This window comes from Psammomys obesus, unplaced genomic scaffold (genome assembly GCF_907164565.1).
Source record: "Psammomys obesus unplaced genomic scaffold, mPsaObe1.curated_primary_1811, whole genome shotgun sequence".
NCBI lineage: Eukaryota > Metazoa > Chordata > Mammalia > Rodentia > Muridae > Psammomys > Psammomys obesus.
In genome coordinates, this window is record NW_026593286.1 from 37,126,451 (window position 1) to 37,147,194 (window position 20,744).

At 36.0% G+C, this 20,744-nt stretch overlaps 1 pseudogene; it reads left to right on the top strand.

Moving 5' to 3' along the window:
• The first annotated feature begins 19,227 nt into the window (after window positions 1-19,227).
• Window positions 19,228-19,760, top strand: LOC129683557 (TCF3 fusion partner homolog; annotated as a pseudogene).
• Window positions 19,761-20,744: the final 984 nt, after the last annotated feature.

Here is a 20,744-nt window from a genome sequence, read left to right on the forward strand (position 1 = left end):
GACACACCTCCTACAATGTGACTGCACTCCTTAATTGTTCCCAAAAGCTCCACCAACTGGAGACAAGTAGTTAAACGCATGAACATATGAAGACCATTGTCACCGAAACCACCACAAGCTAATGTTAAGAAAAAAAAAATGAGGACATAGACAAAATATGAAAAGACAAAATGTCTATCAATAGTTAAAAGACAGTAGATAATAAGTCTTAATACTCTCAGTCATTTTTTCATTTAGTATTCCTATCTCTCACTTCCATTTTGCCTTATAATACATCTATAGTTTATTTCTTTTCTTAGAAATCCACTCTCAATATGCATTATTTAGTTGACTTCCTTTTGTGGACTTTGTGGATTTCATTTACTTTGTCACCATACATTTCTTAACTGTATTGATACTTGAAATCTTACACACACACACACACATACATACATACATGCATACATACATATTTATGCCAAATAATATTGGAATGCTTTCTTTTAAATCTGCATTTTGTACTTCCAAATTAGGAGAAGGGTACTTAGAAACAACAGTGATTAGAAAATTGAATGCCAATGCATACTTATTGTAATCTGCATGCAAGAAATATGATAAAATAAAATCTTAGACTTCAAATTGACCCATTTCATATTTTATAGTTTTACTCAATGTCAATATTCAGATTCGATATTTTGATAGATAATTTGGGCCTTGGTCAGGGTCCTTTAGTAGTTCAAATAATCATTTTCAATATTTAAATCAGCTACAGTTGATGAAACGCATCACTTTCTGTTTAGCTGGAATCAGCATCCTAGAAGTAATCTACTGTGTGTTTGGGGCACTGACTGGAAGATCCCAAAACTGCTCAACTGAATGAAGAGTCGAACTATTTAGAGACATATCAATTTCCCAATAAGTTTCTTTTCAAAATCTTGCAACTTTCTAATATTTCATCGTTTGCCTCTTTCCTCTTCCTGATAGAGTTTTGTCTTTGTTTTTGTTTTTTTTTTGTTTTTTTGGAGGAGGTCTGCTTCAGTTTATGTATACAAAATTAAAAAATGTGCAGGTAGATGCCAGTACTTAAAGACTGACTGTGACAGCAAAGTATTTCTATAATTTTTTTGGCAGAAATATAGTTTTCCTTTTGCCCTTGGGAAAATTTCTCAGCAAATAACATTAACACAATAAAAATATATTTAATAGAAATAGTCCTCAAATGACTCTGCAAGTTGCCTGTGGTTTTAACCCCTTATGTTCACATAAATCTGTGTAATTTTGGCTTTGGTTATAGGTCATTAAACATATTTTCCTGTTTCTTTGACAATTCAACAAGAATGAAACTTTCTTCAATAAGAGTTTATAATGCCCTACACTCACTTCAAAATTCCAGAGAATGTTGTAATAGTACTTAGTTTTTTACTTAGTTTTCTATACCCATACTATCCTCTTTTGTCTCAATATTTTTCTTTGTATTCATCTTTCTATATGTGTGTGGTATAATTAATTTCCTCTGAAGTTACTAATTATTTGTCAATGTATCCATGCCTCATTAATGATATGATTTATCTATATAATCTTGGTAGTGATTATGTTTTTGGAAGGCTATATTAGCCATGAACACATAGAATCCAGGATGGCAGAGGGGGAAATGAACTATTCAGTAGAGTCTGCTACTTTGCAAAATGATTTCCAACATAGATGTTATAAGGTTAAATGAACTACACAGTAGTAACATAATTTGTCTCTCTGTTCTTGATTTTGAAGAATGTTTCTACCATGATGTTTTCAGAAATAAGTTATACTAAAAATAAATGAATCTATTATTAATTTAATTCAATAATACCATTTAAATATTTTATTTGCGCTAATTATATGCACCTATAAATATTTCTGTTTTTTCTTATGATCACAATTTATTAAATTTTACATTTCCCAATTAGTCACAAAATTCAGAGGTTATTTTTTTCAGTTATACCAATTTTTGAAATGTTGCTTAACTATTAAGTGTTGGTGGAATGTAAGAGAAAGAGGATACCTGATATGTATGGAATCTGGAAGGAGAATTATGTTCTCTTTTGCATTCGAGGTTTTTGAGATAAATTTATCCCCTCTTGCTGCAGAGTATGTAGTAGTTTGGTAATGGTTAATGTCATGGACTATAAACGGTGACATAGTTTCCAGTTTTGGAGAGTTGTTCATGAATCCTTGGTTGAGTTTTAGTAATAGTAATAGAGGGTGCATTGAATGGTGGGATTAAGAACACACATCTCTCCCTGATATCTGTGAGGATTTGATATGCATATCCAATCCTTAAGGAGTCTCTGGAATTTGTTTGCCACAAAGTGGTTTATAAATGAAATACAGTACAAACTTGTATTCTCTGATAAGCACTTGCTAAAACTTTTTTACTCTTTTGCAAGTTTCAAAGGGAACTCTCACTATATACTTATGAAATGTCAAATAATGATCCCTATGATCCCCTCAGAAGCAGTTTTGTACATTCTTTACTGGAGCATCAAGCCAAAGGCAAATAATTAGAATTTTAATCAAAACATGCTAAACTCTTTAAAATGCAATTGTGTATTTTTGTTGATATTTCAACTTGTTAAGTTTAGACGTCCCCAAAGTTAAAATAAATAATTACTCATTTCTTCTGTCTCCATGTACACACTTGAACCAAACAATAACCTTTGTGTTGGAATGAAAGATTAAGCACTCATTTAATTTAGTTTCGGTTTTGTTTATTTTCAATTAAGAAGGGAAAATCTTTTCAAGCACTATAGGTTACTTATATTTATTTTGTTCCAGTTTTAAAACCAAATAAAGCATTTTTGTTTATGGCCATTGCTGTTTTGAAAGTAAATTGCATTAAATAAATGGTTGAAGTAAAAATGAAATAAATTAAAAAGTAATAAATTAAATTAGATGATTTATTTGTTCTCTAATTGTAACCTTACATTGGTTGCAGTAAAATTGTGAGTTTTTGAAACATTACAGGAGATTAGATATTGTTTAATTTATGTATTAAATAAATACATCGATTTCCACATTTACTTCCAACTTGGAAACAATTAATAACTTTAGAGCTACAATGACTGCATTTGTTATATATAAAACCATTCATCATGCAACATTTTTCCAATTTCATAAGGAACCATGTCATTCTGAACATGTATGAATGACAAAATATTATTTCTTAAAGATGTTAGCAAATTAATCCCTAGTACCTGCCCAGTATGTTATTTTACATGACATAAGGAAATATATGTGTGAATGAGCTTCAGAGGTCCTAAAACTGGGGCTGACCTAGATTTTTCCATGCAGACTCATTCTAGTCACATGACCCTTAGACAGCATAGGAAGCATTCTAGCTGAGCTGACAAAAAAGAATATATGACTAAGTGGTGTCAAAAGACAATTCAACTTTATAACTTTTAGAGAGAAGATGGAAGAAAAGGAGAAAGCAGCTGCAAGTGCAAAGCAAGAGGAGGAGGTGAAGGGATGTATTCCAAGAGCACACACCCACCTGAATTCTAAGTGTGTCATCTCTATGAGGCTTCTGATCTCCATAAATGTAAATTTTTATACATGTACGTGTGTATATATGAATATATATGTGTATGTGTATAAATAGATGTGTTCATATGTATATATATATATGTGTGTGTGTGTATGTATATATATATATGTGTGTGTGTGTGTGTGTGTTTCAATTTGCTAGTCATATGATTTCTAGACTGTAGTGTTCTAACTGAATTGACCGAAAGTGAGATGTGACTTAGAGGTGTCAAGAAAAGAAATTAAGGCTATTAGAGACTAGATGGAAGGAAAAACCTAATAGATACAGGTTTAACTTGCTGTAATTTCTTCAGTTTTTAATTTGTTATAGCAGTGAGCGAGAACTCATGCAATGCATCATATTTTTCAAAGAAATACTATCTTAAATCCATATGTTCGGTACAGAAAGCTGAATTCTATTCTGTTTTTCACATTATAAACACTGCTATGTTTCCTTAGGAAAAGATGCACATGCAGAGTCTAATCTGCCCAAATTTCTCTATGGAGATAGTTCTACTGTTGGCGGCAGAAACTTCTGAAGTGGAGAAGTGCACATAACTTGTGGGGTGAAAATGTCCATTGAGAGTTCATGGTCAGAACCATTACTTCTCCAGAACAGACATAGTAAAATTTTCCAGGTGGCAAATTAAAAGAAGTTATATATATATATTACGTGTCATGTTTAGAGAAACTATAGAATTCATGGAAAAATGGCACTTTTATTTAAAACTTTGTCTTTCTCTACATTTAGAATATGGGACTATCAATAGAATCATGTTTCTGAATAATCTTTGCAGATTGCAACTTTCATAAACTTGGCCCTTAAAATTGTTGCAGGTCACACTCATAAGGAAAATGTTAGTAAAACAAGGATAAAGTTTTGATTTGTCTTATTTTTTAAATCTACTGATAAGTGAATTATGACAAATATTATTTATAGAACAAAGATTGTTGTTTTAGTGTAAACATGTACATGAGACTGTAAGATTCATAAATCCTTCCTCAAAATTTCCTGATGACTCCCTGCCTTCTGCCCAAAGCTTGACTGTGAGTCTCAGCATCTGCTTCAATCCTCTGTTGGGTGGAACATTTCAAGGACCGTCAGTAGAAGGCTCCCATCCTGTTCCCTCTCTTCCACCGATTCTGGAATCTAGACTGTTTGTGATTCTGAATGAGATTTAAGAATCCTCCTTAGGGTCCTCCTTGCTGTTTAACTTATTTAGGTCTGTAGATTCTAGTATGGCTCTCCTATATTATACTACTAATATCCACTTATAACTGAGTGTATACCATGCATGTCTTTCTGCTTCTGGTATGCCTCACTCAGGAAAATCTTTTCTAGTTCCATCCATTTGCCTGCATATTTCCTGATTTTCTTGTTTTTAATGGCTAAGTAGTATTTCATTGTGTAAATGTACCACAATTTCTATATCCATTTCTTGTTTGAGAGACATCTCAGCTGTTTCTAGATTCTGATTATTACAAATAAAGCTGCTACAAACATAGTTGAGAAAAAGTCCTCATTGAATGGTGGAGCATTTTAGGTTATACCGCCAGGAGTGGTATAGCTGGATCCTGAGGAAGCAATTTTGCCAATTGTTTTGAGAAAGCACCAGACTGATTTCCAAAGTGGTTATACAAATTTTCACACCCACCAATAATGGTGAGGGTTCCTCTTTCTCCACATCCTCTCCAACATGTGTTGTCACTTGAGTTTTTAATCTTAGCTATTTTGATGGGTGTAAGATAGAATCTCAGGGTCTTTTTGATTGGAATTTTTCTTTTCTTATAATTCTAATTTTTTATATTAATCACAGGTTATTTACTTTGTATCCCACCTGTAGCCCCCTCCCTCATTCCTTCCTAATCACACTTTCCCTCCCTCATCTCCTCTCTGCCCTTTTCCAAGTCCACTGATAGGGGAGGTCCTCCGCCACTTCCATCTGACCCTAGTTTGTCAGGTATCTTCAGGACTGGCTTCAATATTCTCCTCTGTGGCTTAGCAAGGCTGCTCCTCCCTTGGGGGGAGTGAGAGGTCAAAGAGCCAGCCATTGAGTTCATGTGGATGTTGAACATTTCTTTTAGTGTTTTTCTGCCATTTGATATTCCTCTGTTAAGAATTCTCTGCTTAGCTCTGTTGAGAATTCTCTGTTTAGCTCTGGGTTGTTGGTGTCTAATTTCTTAAGTTCTTTATATATTCTGGATATTAGCCCTCTGTCAGGTGTAGGGTTGGTGAAGATCTTTTCCCAGTCTACAGGAAGAAGGGGGAATAGAAGGACAGGGAGGGAACAGGAATTAAAATAAAAATTAAAAGAAGAAGAAGAAAAAAGTTTTGATGTAATGTTCAGGATTAGAAGTTGGTCCCCCCAGTCCAAATGAATTAATTAAGAAAAAACAAAAACAAAAAACAAAACAAAACAAAAAAAAAACAATCCCTCACTGGTGCCCACTCACTTTTAATTTCCAGATGTAGTTAAATTGAAAAACAAGAATAGCCATCAAAGATGGCAAAGTAATGAAAATACTTTCTTAAAATTTTTGTTGCTGTTGAAAACTACTTTGATACTGATACATTCAATTAGATTTGCTCATTATTTTAATTAAAGAGAAAAACAAAAAAAATGTTTTTTTGCCATGTTTGCTGTCCCAGCTTCTTACTTTGTCCATTTGGAGCTTTGGTGAGAGAAGAATGGCAGATATCTTAGAGACAGAAGCAATTGCCAAGGCTCTGTGATGATTTTAGCCACACACAGGTGTTGATCAGACTGGACTGTGTTCAGACTCATTCTTTAGGGATTTATAGTCTCTTGTCTTTTCTACAATAAAAATCAATATCATTCTGAGAAAATTCATCATTGTTGCCACATTTGGACACTTCCCCAGTTCCCACCTTAAATATAAAAAAATAGGTGCAATTCTTATGTCTTGAGAAAGAAATGATTATATTCCTAGAGAAAAATTAATATTTTGGGTTTTTTGAGAGTTTCATATACAATTATTCTCTTATTTTTTCTACTCTTCATGATAACCCTATATCCAGAATTTTTATAAACATTTGCCATTTAATTGACTTTTGTTCTTTACTGTAATTTGAGACATGTAGACACTAAATATTTTATGTAATTAATTATAGAATTATTTCTGTAAACAGTAAATGTTGGCACAAGTAAGGTTATTTTGTATATGGTTTCTGTGGAAGTGGGAGATAATTTCTTCAGTGATGCAGCCACTGCTATGTTGCCCATGACCATGGAGTAACCACACTCCTCTGCTCCTATAAATCTATTTAATCAGTGAGATTAATCAGTGAGTTTCTCACCAAACCAACCATCCAACCAAGTAACCAACCACGTAACCAACCAACCAACCAACCAACCAACCAACCAACCAACCAACCAACAAACCAACCAAATAAAACAAATAACAAAATACAAGCCTATTTTCTGCCCTCTGGTTATAAACAAATCCGTAGTATAGTCTCTATATGTTTCGTGACACAAAACCATTTTATTACATTATAGTTCTTTATGAAGCTTACAAATTTATAAATTATTGCCTGGAATGCTGTCATTCTTATTATTTTTTTTTTTTTGTAGTTTAAGTCTTTCCTTCACATTTCTTTCTACTTCTTAAGTCTTTCTTTTAAGAATACTAAGAGCTCCAGATTGATTTCCAAAGTGGTTGTACAAGTTTGCACCCCCACCAGCAATGGAGGAGGGTTCCCCTTTCTCCACATTCTCATCAGCATGCACTGTCAATTGAGTTTTTGATCTTAACCATTCTGATGGGTATAAGGTGAAATCTCAAGGTCGTTTTGATTTGCATTTTCCTTATGACTAAGGACTGTGAGTATTTCTTTAAGTGTTTCTCTACCACTCGATATTCCTCTGTTGAGAATTCTCTAGCTCTGTATGCCATTTTTAAATTGGATTACTTGATTTATTGCTTTTTAACTTCTTGAGTTCTTTATATATACAGGAAATTAGCCCTCTGTCAGATATAGGGTTTGTGAAGACTCCTTCCCAGTGTGCAGGCTGTTGTTTTGTTCTGATGATAGTGTCCTTTGCTTTAGAGAAGGTTTTCAGTGTCATGAGGTCCCATTTATTGGTTGTTGACCCTTAGAGCTTGTGCTGTTGGTGTTCTGTTCAGGAAGTTGTCTTCTGTGGCAGTGAGTTCAAGGATCTTCCACACTTTGTCTTCTAACAGATTTAGTATTTTATGTTGAGGTCTTTGATCCACTTGGACTTTAGTTTTGTGCAGGATAATAAATATGGATCTATTTTCATTTTATACAACATAGACATCCTTAGTGCTTCCTCAAGATTCAGCTATATCACTCTTATGCCTATATCCAAAAAAATGCTCAAGTATACAGCAAGGACATTTGCTCAACCATGTTCACGGCAGCTTTATTCTTAGTAGCCAGAATCTGGAAACAACTCAGATGTCCCTCGACAGAGGAATGGACACAGAAATTGTAGTACATTTACACAGTGGAATACTACTTAGTAATTAAAAGCAAGAAAATTTTGGAATTTGCAGGCAAATGGTAGGAACTAGAAAACATCATCTTGAGTGAGGTATCCAAGAGACAGAAAGACACACATGGTATATATGCACTTTTAAGTGGCTATTAGACCTATAAGATAAGATAAACATTCTAAAATCTGTATACCTAAAGAAGCTAAGCAAGAAGGAGGACCCTGGGTAAGATGCTCATTCCTCACTAAGAAAGGCAAATGGGATGGACATCAGAAGAGGGAGAACACAGGGAACAGGACAGGAGCCTACCACAGAGGGCCTCTGAAAGACTACCCAGCAGGGCATCAAAGCAGATGCTGAGTCTCATAGCCAAACTTTGGGCAGAGTGCAGGGAATCTTATGAAAGAAGGTGGAAATAAAAAGATCTGGAGGGGACAGAAGCTCCATGAGGAGATCAACAGAAGCAAAAGAAATCTGGGCCCATGGGTCTTTTCTGAGACTGATTCTTTAATTAAGGACCATGCATGGAGATAACCTAGAACCCCTTCACAGATGTAGCCCATGGCAGCTCAGTGTCCAAGTGGGTTTCTTAGTAATGGGAACAGGGGCTGTCTCTGACATGAACTCAGTGGCCTGCTCTTTGATGACTTCCCCCTGTGTGTGTGGGGTGAAACCTTACCAGGCCTCAGAGGAAGACAGTGCGGTCAGTCCTGATGTGACCTGATAGGCTAGAGTCAGAGGGAAGTAGAGGGGGACCTCCCCTATCAGTGGACTTGGGGAAGGACATGGAAGGAGATGAAGGAGGTAGGGTGGGATGGGGAGGAGATGAACGAGGGAGCTACAGCTGGGATATAAAATGAATGCAGTGTAATTTTAAGAAATAAATGAATTTAAAGATATATTAAAAAAGAATACTAAGAGCAAATCTACTAATTGACTAGAATATCAAACTAAAATTGTGATTAAGCCTTCTAGTCCATAAAGTCCTGAATTTTGTACCAGACAATGAAAATGTTTGGTATAAAAGAACAGGAAAATATTTTTCACAAAGATGGTTAGTCTTCATTTTAAACTTGATTGAATTTAGAATCAGACAGAAAGAGAAGTTGTGGAGTATGTATGAAAACGTTTGAGTATGGATTTTAGTGAAGAGGACAAGCCTGTTCTGAAGGTGGGCAGCACCACACCATGGGCCGTACTTGTAAACTAAAGAAGAAAAAGCAAGCTGAGCAGCTCTGCTCCTCACTCTGCTTCCTGCCTGTGGAGGCATGCTGTGTGTGAGCAGCTGCCTGCTGATCCTGTTGCGTGAATTACCCACCACGATGTACAGGATCTTCACACTGTGACTGACAATAAATCTTTTTTTTTTTTTCTAAAGTTGCATTTACCTGGTAGTCTATCACTGAAATGATTAAAGTAAATAATATGATTTCTTCAAAATTATATGGAAAGTAGAAAAATCTTACTTGTCTATTGAGTTAATCATTTCTGGAGGTTCTTTGGAAAAAATTGGAGAGAAACACGTGATAAATTTACATTCATAATTTTGATAAAATTATTAAATATACCCACATTAAAATATTCTTAATCAGAGTTAGCAGAGCTTCTATTGTCTTTGTAAGTATAATGTGGCCCATATCAGTTTTATTTTTGTCTTTAGAGCAAAAGACATGATAAAGATAAATAAACACACAAGCCTTTTGACTGAGGCAAGAATCTCTAAGGAAAAAGCTTTTAAAGTTCACATAGTACAAACAGACTGAGTCTAAGAGAAGGGGCAAGGGCCAGTTTGAGTAAATAACACTTTTCTCTGGTAGAAGAGATATTTAAAAATCGTATTGCTTTTAGAGGACATCGTGGTAGGCTCCCATCCTGTTTCCTCACTTCTAAACTTCCGGTTTCTATCCTGTTTTCCCTTCTGAATGAACATTAAGCATCTTCCCTAGGGCCCTCCTTATTGTTTAGCTTCTTTAGGTCTGTAAATTTTAGTATGTTTATTCTATATTACTTGGCAAATACCATATAACATGCATGCCTTTCTGCTTCTGGGTTACCTCACTCAGAATAATCTTTTCTAGTTCTATCCATGTGCCTACAATTTTCATGATTTCTTTGTTATTAATAGCTGAGTAATATTCCATTGTGTGAATGTCCCACAATTACTATGTCCATTCTTCAGTTGAGGGACATCAAAGTTGTTTCCAAATTCTGACTATTATGAATAAAGCTGCTATGAACATAGATGAGCAAATGCCCTTGTATGGTTGAGCATGTTTTCAATATATGCCCAGGAGGGGTATAGCTGGGTCTTGAGGTAGAACTATTTCCAGTTTTCAGAGAAAGTGCCAGATTGATTTTCTTTCTTTCTTTTTTTTTTTTTACCATGTTTTGTTTGTGTCTGAATTACCTCTCTCAGTATGATTTTTTTTTATTTCAAAGTTCATCCATTTGCCTGCAATTTTCTTGCTGTCATTTTTAAAATGGCTGAGTAATACATATTTCAATGTATAAAAATAACTTTTTTTTTTTGCTTTTGGATAGTTTTGTTTGTTTGTTTTCTTTAATGATGAAAAATACCAAGAAGTCAAATATATACAACAGTCTCCCCTAGTCTCTCTTCATAAAAAATACTGAAACAATAACAATATCAGTAGACATGTTAATGATTGATTTGAGAATGGATGACTTTCCATTGTTCCACCAACAGACAAAGAACAATGAGCACCTCAGAAAAACTGGGTGAGAAAGAATTAGCCCCTCCCTAAGCACGAGCCCCCTTATCCGCTTGTTATACAAAAGAAAGTAGTTAACCCTGAAACCATGTATACACAAACACAGAATCAGGATGTATTTATATATTTATGCATAACTACATGTACAAGTATATATATGTTTATATATGTATTTATAACATATGTATGTAACAATTATAATCAAAGGGGGAAGCTATCAATTTTTAAACAAGAGGAGACTTAAGACAGGTTTAGGAACAATGCATAGGTTTGTCTGAAGGAATTTTCAACTAAAAATATATGAAAATCAAAATAGAAATAAAAATAGCCTCTGTTAGCCTGAACTATGAGGATAGGAATCATAAAAGCAGAAACAATCAACATGAGACAAATAAGAAATTGAACTACTTACACACTCTCCGAATGCAGTCTTCTACTAAACCCAAGCATCAGGGCCCCCATTTTCACTGGAAAGAACTAAGACACATCAGTAATTCAGAAAAATTCATTTTCAAGCACAAAAATGGAAAAAGAAAGAAATTTAATAGATCAAATGCAACACCCTGCCATTCTACTACAGACAAATGTGAGCACTGGACTGAGAGTCGTGGTCATCATTAACCAGAGTTCCAGTTCCTCCAGTTGCAAGGGCAGAAGTCCTGCACAAATACCTGGTTCAATACACTGATCAGCACTCCTCCATCCAAGCCACTGCAATAAACAGTCAAAAAAGGGGGTTAAATATCTATTTGAAATAACTGATGTTAACGTTGCACTGCAAAAAGTGAACCTACTTTAATGTATTCATTGCATTTATTTATAATTTATTAACTCATTATTCCAATCAGCTGATGCTCATGTAGGCTTAGATGCAAGCAGAAGTCATGGCCCCAATAAAGTGTATGAAGAGAAGAGACTAAGAAAACTAACTACTTTCAAGAAATCACAGGAAATAAATAACTTCACTACTGCAAAACAAAAAGTAGCCAAACACACTACCACAGCCAACATTAATCAAAGAATCTAACAGCCACTGGTCATTAATCTCCCTCAACATCAATGGACTCAATTCTCCAATTAAAAAAAAAAAAACAACAACAAAACACAAAAAACCACAGACTAACAGAATGGTTGCATAAACTAGACCCAGCAATCTGTTGCATACAAGAAACACACTTAAGTCACAAAGATAGACATTACCTGAGGATAAAGGGTTGGAAGATGGCTTCCTGAGCAAATGGATCCAAGAAGCAAGCAGGAGTAGACATTCTAATATCTCATAAAATAGACTTTCAACCAAAATTAATCAAAAGAGATGGGGAAGGACACTTCATACTCATCAAGGGGAACATTCCACCAGGAAGACATCACAATCCTGAACATCTTCGCCCCAAATACAAGGGCAGACACATTTGTAAAAGAAACATTGATAAAACGTAAACCACACATAGAATTCCACACATTAATAGTGGGAGACTTCAACACCCCACTCTCAAAAAAGGACAGGTCAACAAAACAGAAATTAAACAAAGAAACAATAACTCTGACAGAGGTCATGAATCAAATGGACCTAACAGACATCTACAGCACCTTTCACCCAAACTCAAAAGAATTTACCTTCTTCTCAGCACCTCATGGAACCTTCTCCAAAATAGACCATATAGTTGGTCACAAAGCAAACTTCAATAGTTACAGGAAGATTGAAATAATCCTTTGTATCCTATCTGATCACCATGGACTAAAACTGGACCTCAATGACAAAAATAGCCTACACACACATGGAAACTTAACAACTTGCTACTAAATGACAGCTGAGTCAGAGAAGAAATAAAGAAATTAAAGACTTCCTAGAATTCAATGAAAATGAAGGCACAACATACTCAAACTTATGGAACACAATGAAAGCAGTGCTAAGAGGAAAGTTCATAGTACTAAGTGCTTTCAAAAAGAAATTCAAAACATCTCATGCAGATTGATTTTCAAAGTGGTTGTACAAGTTTACATTCCCACCAGCAATGGAGGAGGGTTCCCCTTTATCCACATCCTCTACAGCATGTATTGTCTCTTGAGTTTTTGATCTTAGCCATTCTCATGGGTGTGAGGTGGAATCTCAGAGTCATTTTGATTTGCAATTCCCAGATGACTAAAGATGTTGACCATTTCTTTAAATGTTTCTCCCACTATTTGATATTCTTCTATTGAGAATTCTCTATTTTGCTCTGTATGCTATTTTTAAATTGGATTATTTGTTTAGGTGGTGTTTAAATTCTTGAGTTATTTACATATTCAGGATATTAGCTCTCTGTCCAATGTAGAGTTGGTGAAGATCGTTTCCCAGTCTATAGGCTGTTGTTTTGTTCTGTTGACAGTGTCCTTTGCACTACAGAAGGTTTGTGCTTTCATGAGGTCCCATTTATTGATTGTTGATCTTAGAGGCTGAGCTGTTGCTGTTCTTACAGGAAGTTGTTCCCTATAACAATGCATTCAAGGCTCTTCCCCACTCTTTCTTCTAACAGATTTAGCATGTCTTGTTTTATGTCAAGGTCTTTGATCCTCTTGTCCTTTAGTTTTGTGTAGGTTGATTAGTATGGATCTATTTGTATTTTTTTTATAGTAATCTTTTTTATTTTATTTTATTTATTATTACATTTTATTAACTCTGTATCCCAACTATCTCTGCTCCCTCATTCCCTCCCAAACCCTTCCTCCCTCCCTCATCTCCTCCCTGCCCCTTTCCAAGTCCACTGATTGGGAAGGGCCTCCTCCCCTTTCATCTGATCCTGTTTTATCAGGTATCTTCAGAACTGGCTACAAAGTCCTTTTCTGTGGCCTAGCAGGACTGCTCCTCCCTTGGGGTATGGGGAGGTCAAAAAGCCTACCATTGAGTTCCTGTCAGAAATAGTTCCTGTTCCCCTTCCTATGGGAAACCAGTTGGTTACTGAGCTACCATGGGCTTCATCTGCGCAGAGGTTCTAGGTTATATCCATACATGGTCCTTGGTATAGTGTCAGTCTCAGAAAAGACCCCTGTGCCCAGATATATTTGGTCCTTGTGGAGCCCCTTATTTGTATTTTTCTACCTGTAGGATCGTAGCAGATGCAGAGACACACAGCCAAACTTTGGACAAGAGCAGGAAGTTTTATGGAAGAAGGAGGATTTAAAAGGATACCGAGGGGTCAGGAGCCACACAAGGAAAACAGCATAACCAAAAAAGCTCAACCAAGGGGGACTGCAGAGACTGATACATAAACCAAAGACCATGGATAGAGAGGACCTAGACCCCCTGCTCAGAGGTAGCCTATAGACAGCTCAGTCTCCATGTGGGTCCCCTATTAAATGGAGAAGAGACAGTCTCTGACATGAACTCCTGGTCTTTGGTCGCTCCCCCTTGGTAGGGAGACCTAGCCATATCACAGAGAAAGCTGATCCAGGCAGTCCTGATGGGATCTGATAGAAGAGGGTCACACAGTAGAAGAGGAGGACTTCCTCTATCAGTGCGCTAAGGAAGAGGGATAGGTGAGGAAGAAGAAGGGTGGGTTGGACTGAGAGGAGATGAACGAGGAGGCTCCAACTCTGATACAAAATGAATATATTGTAAATAGTAATAATAAGAAAAAAAAGAAAAAGAAAAAATAGAATAAAAAAATCTTATTGCTATTTCTACCATTAAAAAAAAAACACTCAATACAAATATCAGGAGTTTAAAAGTTATCTCAAAATTTCAGAAAGAAGTATGCACTAAAAAAAGAAAAAAATAAGCAGAAAGAGATATATGATATATACTCACTTATAAGTGAGTATAAGTTTATCCATATCATATAGAATAAACATAGTAAAATCTATAGCCCTAAAGAAGTTAAATAAGAAGGAGGACCCTATGGAAGAGGCTTAATCCTAATTCCGATGGACAAATAGGTTAGACATCAGAAGTAGGAAAAGACAAGGAACAGGATAGGAGCCTTCCACAGAGTACCTCTGCAAAACTCTACCCACTAGGGTATCGAAGGAGATACTGAGACTCATAGCCAAGCTTAGGGCAGACTGCTGAAATCCTTATGGAAGAAAAGGGAGGTAGAAAGACCTTGGGGGACAGGAACTCCACAAGAAGAACAATAGAGTAAAAAAACCTGGGCCAAGGGGGGACTGCAAAGACCTATACTCCAACTGAGATCCATGCATGGAGAGGACCCAGACCCCGTGTTCAAAGGAAGTCCATTGGCTACTCAGTTTCCAAGTGGGTTCTGTAGTAAGGGGTGCAGGGGCTGTTTCTGACATGAATTTAGTGGATGGCTCTTTGATCACCTCCCCCTGCAGGGTACAACCTTGCCAGGCCAAAAGGAAGATGATGCAGGCAGCCTTGATGAGACCTGATAAGCTAGTGTCAGATAGAAGGAGAGGGGGTCCTCCCTTATTAAGGGACTACAGAAAGAGGACAGGGGTAGAAGAGGGAGGATGGGTGGGACTGGGAGAAGACAAGAAGAGTGCTGCAGCAGAGATACAAAGTGAATAACTTGTAATATATATATATATATATATATTATATAAATAATATAAAATTAAAGAATAATAATTTAGTAGTTAAGCAGGAAAAAAGCTACTAGAAAACACCCTGTCATATACATAGTTTAACAACTTAATACATTGGAGAACTTACCATTTTCAGTTAAAGTTATTTACAGATGATCACATTGAGATGTGAGAGACTCAGAAACTTTACGATGCCTACAAAGTCAATAGAAACTGCAGTTTTATTCCACACTCAGCCCATTTATTCTTACAGCTTCTCCACCCTCAGTGTTGTCTTTGTTTTTTTCCAGATGTGCTTACAATGGGACTGCAGCAGCAAGCACACAGAAGAACTTGAATAAAGAGAAAATGAATGTGAGTGGCATGAGAATGGGCTACCACACATACATGATTAATGAGGATGGGTGAAGTGTTGGAAGGTATGGACTTGAATATATAAAATTCTTCAAAAATGATAAAAGAAGAAGTGATGAACCAGGAGAGAAATGAAGTTTTAGAAGAATTTTTGAATAGATAACATACATTTGGCTTTACTTTTGTTGAGAATAGATAGCAACGGCCTTCTAGAGCACAGCAAATGACTAATGAACTTCAGAGAAAATCCGGAAGATGTTTGAATATCCTCTGTAAATTGAAGTTTTGATTACCACAAGCTCTCTGATCAGGAATACAAAGAAATATGACGGAGATATGGCATATGTCCAAATTCTTTAGAAGAGCTAAAAGAAACAATGAATAATTTCTAGTCACTGCGTACATTCTTTCCTCTCCTGGATTCTGGAGGAGCCAGTGTTCTGAACTTAGATAGGTTAATTGCAGAGATTCTATAAATAGCATTGAAAATATCCTTTCGAAATGTGTTTTACTTACTTAAGCACATTTGTGCAGTTGATACTTTGTCCTCTCATGGAATTCAATGACATTTTAAAACAGATGCAGTCCTCAAAGCAAATAATGTTATCTCTGACAACTCACTTAATGTTCTTATGCAAATTATTGTCTGTATTACCCACACCACTGGGAAAGTAACTGCTAAAGCACCTCTGAGGTTCACCATACTTTTTATACTCCCCCACTAAAAGTAGTACTTGGAGTTTCTACTTCCATCTTTGGGTTCTTGGCTAGTTTATACTTCTCTGCCATGAGGATCTGATGTGTGTATTTTATCATGTAGTATTCATTTATAATATATTCACTTAATTTGGAAAGGTTACTATTTTATATTCAGTCATCTAGAAAATGTAATTATTCTGGCTGTGTGCCCCTCTGACAAGAAAATTGCAAGTTAGCATAATAAACTGTAGAACGATCATGGGAAAGAGAGAAGATAAAATAATAAAAAAAAACATTTGCATAGCAACATCTCAAGAATAACGTTTGATGTCAAATAAAGCATAAAAATTTTTGTCATATAGATGGGTTTTCCCCTGTAACTTATTTGGCTTGGCATCTTTCCTTTGAAATAGTAGATGATGTATTTTATTTTGCAAATGATTATTTTCTAGTAAGAAATATATGATCCTCAAGGTCTTTCTCCATCTTATAAACACAAAGAATCTGAATATGCAAAACACTGTAACTGAAAAATGGCATAGAGGTAAATCAGTGAGACGGTGTATTCTGAGATACTTCCAAGAAGTGACAAAATGCCATGTATGTGCATTACTGTGAGACTCTAACCTATAACTACACTCTCCAGACATTGATACATGGGTGGTTATGGTTACTGCTTTGGTACTAGATGAAACTAAATTATGTGAATTGCTTGCTTTTCTAAAATACCATTGTCAGTGTTTGCTGTTAATTCCACTGTACTGAGAAAGTTCTCCTTGAAGTTTCTTTTACAAACTGTTTCCGAATATAATTGTTCTAGTTTTGATCAAAAATTATATCTAAAATATCTTATTGTATTAAATTATATATTATTAAATCTTACATAAAAATCAACACATCTCCATCAAAATTTCAACACAGTAATTTTACAAAACTTGAAGAAAAAACACTCAATTTCATATGAAAAAAATAAAAACACAGGATAATTAGAACAGTTATGAACAACAACAAAAACCTCCAGAGGTATCACCATCACTGATTTCAAGCTGTATACAGAGTATAATAATAAAAAACCGCATGATATTGAAATAAAATTTGACACAATGACCAATGGAACTGAATCAAAGACCCAGAAATGAAACAAATGCACATACTGATAGACACCTGAATTTTGATAAACAAGCCAGAAAGACACAATGAAACAAACAAACAAACAAACAAACAAAAAAGACAGCATCTTAAATGAAGCTGGTCAAGCTGGATTTCTGCATGCAGAAGAATGCAAATAGATACATATATATGTTTATCACCATGTTAAAAAACTCAAGTCCAAGTGTATAAAAGCCCAAAATATACTGAACCTGATAGAAGAGAAAGCGGGGAAAAACTTTGAATTTATTGGCAACAGGATACAGCTTTCTGAACAGAACACTAATTTTTCAGGCACTAAGCTCAACACTTAATCAATGGAAGCTGATGAAACTGAAAAGCTCTGTAACACAAAATACATCTTTACTAGGACAAAACAGCAGCCTACAAAATAGGAAAAGATTTTGACCAATTCCACATCTGATAGAAGGTTAATAATCAAAATATATATAGAACTCAAGAAACTAGACTTCAACAAACCAAATGATCTAATTTAAAAAATAAAATACAGAATAAATAGAGGAGTTTCAAATGGCTGAAAAAAAAAAAACAATAAAAAAGTTCAACATCCTTAGCCACTGAAAAATGCAAATCAAAACTACTTTGGATTTCATCTTTTTTTTTCCCATATTTATTGCTTAATCACTGTATAAAGCTAGAAAATGGTAAAAAAGAGAAAGGAGAGGGAACAGTGGAACATCATGATGTCACAATGGAGTATTGTGGTGGGACAATTCTCCAATGTGATGTCAAAATTCAGCATCTTGTTGTTACAATTCTACATTGTGATGGCACAGTGAAACATTCTGATGAAACAGTAGGCCATTGTGAAAGTACAGTCCAGCACTATGATGTCATAGAGTAGCATTTATTAACACACTGGAATGTTGTAATGGTGCAATATACTATTGTGATGCCACTCTGGAGCACAGTAGTGACAAAGTGGGTCAAGGTGATGACATAATGCAGAACAGCAGTAAAATTAAGGTGTATTGTAACAAAGCTACAGAAGATGTGATTTGACAATTCAGCAATGTGGTGGCACAGTCAACTCCATAATGAAACAATATAGCATTGTGCTGGCACAATATGGAGTTGTGATGTCACAGAAGAGCTTGTGATGGTAAAATAGAGAATTGTGACATCATGGTGCAACATTATTATGGCACAATAAGGCATTGCAATATCACAATACAGCATTGTGATGACACTGTAGAGCTATGTGATGTCACCGTATAGCTTGCTATAGTACAACAGAGCATTCTGATGGCACAGTGCAATATTGTGATATAACAGCACAGTGTTGTCAGAGTTGAGCACTGGGGTAGCACAGTGGAGCACATGATGACCAAGTATACTATGGTGCTGGCATAATGGAGAACTGTGATACCATAGTGTGCTATTGAGTTATGAAAATGCAGCATTATGAGAGTACTGTGGAGTGCTTGGATGGCAAAAATGGAGAATTATGATGACATCATACATTACTGTAGTAGTTCAATGGAGAATTGTGATGAAACAGAGGGTCATCATGATGTCCCAGTATAGATTGTGATGGTAAAAGGGAACCTTGTGATGCTACAATGCAGCATTGTGATGAAACAGCAACATTGCAACCTTACAGTTTAGCATAATAGAGAACTGCAATGGCACATTGCAGCTCTGCGACATCCAAATGGTGCTCATTGACCTATCTCAGGCTTCTAGTGTCTCCTGAAATGGAGCCGGATCAGAGAGAAAGAACATGGCATCCATGGGCTTTGAAGAGGTCTCAGTGCCCACAGGCTCAGAGCTGGCTCTGCCTGCCCCGTTTGGTGTTCACATCCTGAAAAGTGAGCTACAGACAGAAGTAAAGTTTGTGTTTAGTGCTCTCAATGGTTCAGGACTTCAAGAGGACGATGAAGAGAAAGAGGCAGCCTGGGGTCACAGGTGTTGCCAACAAGAACTAAATCAATGAGACATGCTGAGAGTCAATACTAAGAATGAGCCTCCAAAGAAAGAGGGACTTTCCCTGTCCAAAAGGCACCTGCAGCCCTAGACCCCAGCAGTCCAGCCCCTAGCAAAGGACTCAGTAGACAAAAGAGGCAGCTGGAGCCACAGGTGGGGGCTTTATTGACCCCAGGACTGGTCCCAGTGCAATGCAAACTCGGAGCTGGAGCCAAGGCATGATTATGAATGAGGAAGACTTTGGCTCTGAGGTAGATGAGGCCTTGGATTCAAGTTGGGTTTCTCAAACTGCTATCTTACCCTGCCCTAGTCAGCCCACCCTTTGACTAACCCTCTCTCCTCAATAAGCAGACTTCCCTTGTACCTGATTATGGTAAAATAGAGCATTGTTTTGACAGTTCAAAATTATTTTGGCACAATGAAGCAGTGATGACCTAGTTCAGCATTTGGGGCACAATAGAGTGCTGCATGGTACCATAGATTATCATGATGCAATACTGCATTGTGTGACACTAGAGCACTGTCATAGCACAAAAGAGCACTGTGATGAGACAATGTACATCATGATGCTACAATGTATAGCTGGATGTCAAAATGGAGCATTGTTATGAAAATGCAGCATTGTGACGTCATAGTTCATCATTGTGATACAACAGTATATCCTGTTATATACAGGATAGAACATTGTGATATTAGTAAAATATCAGTTATTGTTACACAATGAAGCATTCTGATATCATAGGACAGCACTGTGATAAGGCAATACACTATTGTAATGAAACAATAAAACACTTCAATGAAACAATAGAGAACTGTGAGGCAAAATTCAAGATATGGATGTCACAATAAGCCATTATGAGGAAATAATGTCCTATTTTGTTGTCACAATTCAGTAGTGTGATGGTACAATGGAGCATTATGTTGACACAATGTAGCATTGTAATGGCAGTGTATGCGTGTATATATATATATATATATATATATATACATATATATATATGTATATATATATATATATGCTAAAATGAAACATTTTGTGGCACAGTAGAGTCCTGTGATATCACAGTTCAGCATTTTTATGACACAATGTATCATCATCATGATGGCGCCACGATGCAGCATTGTGGTGACAATAAAGCATTTGGTGGCAAAATGAAGCATTGTTATAATCTACTATTGACAGCACAATGAAGCACTCTGATCACACATCAGGGTATTGTGATGTACATGGGCCTTCTAAGGACACAATATAGCATTATGATGTCACAATTCAGTATCGTGATGGCATAATGTCATATGGTGATATCATAATTC